A 2421-nucleotide genomic window follows, 5' to 3' on the forward strand; every position below is an offset into this window, starting at 1 on the left:
AACTAACAGATCTGTCCTGAAGGAACTGCACCCGAAATGCTCCTTGGAAGCGAGAATGGCCAGACTTCATCTCACCTATTTTGGTCATGTTGTCAGAAGGGACCATTCCCTGGAGAAGGATGTCATGCTTGGTAAGGTGGAGGATCGACAAAAAAGGGGAAGGCCTTCATTGAGGTGGATTGACATGGTAGCTGTGGCAATGGGTTCAAGTATAGGAGAGATCATGGAGGTGGTGCACCGTCAGGTGGTGTTTCATTCTGCTGCACATGGGGTCGCTATGAGTCGGAAATGACCCAACAGCACCTAACAACAACAACATGTACCAAGCAGGAGCTCTGGTAGAACAGTGCCTAAAGGCATCTGACTGCTAACCAGAAGGTTCGTACCACTGGCCACTCTGCCGAAGAAAGACTGGGCAATTGTGGTGTAGTAGGTTACCTGTCACTGGAGCTCTGCTAGCATAATGTCTAAGGCACCTGACTGCTAACCAGAAGCCTGGTGGTTCAAACCCACTAACCACTCTTTGAAAGGAAGGTTGGGCAATCTACTTCTGTAGTGCCACTGCCTCGGAAACCTAAGGAGGGGTCACTATGAGTCAGGTCCAACTTGACAGCACATAACAACAACAACAACAGGTTACCTGTTATGGCTTTTCTAGCCACAAGTCTTTGTAAACTCTATAGTGGAATTTGCTGTGAGAAACTGAGTAGTTCTGATTATTAAAATCATCAACCTGGGGTATTTCTGTTGGGTGCAGCACAAAGTAATGTTCTGGGAAGTTCGATCTCTCTCAGGTGCTTAGAAATCTGATGTGATGATTGGTTAGTTTGGCCACTCTGCCAGGCTCAAAAGGAGGCCTTCTAGAGGTGGAAGGAGTCTCTCTGACTGCTGGTTGAGAAGGACGTGCTCCTGAGAAAAACGTGCTCCTGAGAAACACACACTGCTGAGAGAAAGAGACACCGAGAGACACATGCTGCTATGAAAGAGACACTGAGAGATGCGCTGCTGGGAGAGACCCAAGAGACATGCATTGCTGGGAGAGACACAGAGAGACAAGCACTTCTGGGAGAGAGACTGTGAGAGACTGTTGGCTGAGAGACGGCAGGCTGAGAGAGACTGAGTGTTTTCCTTGAACTTGAATTATATCCTGGTGCTTCCCTAATAAACCCCATAATCTGTGAGTTCTGTGTGGCCACTGCAGTGAATTATTGAACCCAGCAGAACAGTGGTGGGTACTGCGGGAGGAACGTTTGGTGTCAGGGTTGGTGAAAGGGCTGGGGGGGAGGCAGCATGTTTGGCCTCGCAGGAATAGGCCTTGGGCTACTGATGGTGATTCTGTCCTCCTCTTGTGGGGTTACAGGAAGTCGGAAGATGTGGCCTCCTTGCCCCCTTAGCAGCAAGCTACTTCCATAAAGATTTACTGCCTCGAAAACCCAGGTGGGGTCACTATCAGTCAGAATCAACTGGACCGCAGTGGGTTTTTATGTACTAAGCAGTGTTCTAATGTATAACCTTAGCCAAATATCAGCATCATCCATGTATTTCAACATTAAAAATATTTTACATATATCATGTATGGATATAGATAGATTTCATGAAGATTTTTACCTCATTAATTCCTTTTCACTGATTAAATAATCTAGGCCAAAACTATGAAGTGATAGAATCAACATAAGTTTCAGAGAATTCCATATCATGCACCATTCCCTGTTTACAGTGGTGACCTGACCCACAGAGAAAGTAAGTTGTTTTTCTGGGAAGATTTCATACACATTGGGAAAAATCTTCACCTCATGAACTACTGAATAAATGCATATTTCTGCTTAGCATTCTTTAAATTCTCATACCTTATCTATTGAAAACATTGCCTTTCTGATATTATTCCATAACTAACATTCTACATTAGAAATCATAAAGCAATTATGTACAAAAATGAATGAAAGAAGAATGAAATGGTCAAGATTCTATTTCTTACTTTAGAGTATCAAGAGGCTGCTGGGTAATTAAAAAAAAAAAAAAAAAAAACAACCACCAAGTTTTCATTAGCTTTTTCTCCTTTATCATCACTGTTCTACATCACATATTGTTCAGCACAGGATTGTAGAACAAACATGCAACATGTGGTAGTTATGTTTGTGTGTTAACTTGGCTGGGCCTGGTTGAGCGGCTGGGCAACTGGTGGTAGTATTCCCTATGATGAGATTGGTAATCAACTCCATGGTGGAAATCTACTATAAGCAGCTGAGTAGCTGCCTTTGGGTATGTGGTCTGCTTCCTGTATATAAGGAGAAGCTTTGAGAATGGTCTCTAGCCTATGGCACGCTTGGACCCTGAATGTAGCCGTGTCATTGCTCAGCAGCCTGCCATGCTCTGTCAACCTTGGGACATACAATGGACTTAAGTTAATGGCTTGCCGTGTGG

This window comes from Orycteropus afer, unplaced genomic scaffold, assembly GCF_000298275.1.
Source record: "Orycteropus afer afer isolate SDZICR_OR568_19922 unplaced genomic scaffold, OryAfe1.0 scaffold00357, whole genome shotgun sequence".
NCBI lineage: Eukaryota > Metazoa > Chordata > Mammalia > Tubulidentata > Orycteropodidae > Orycteropus > Orycteropus afer.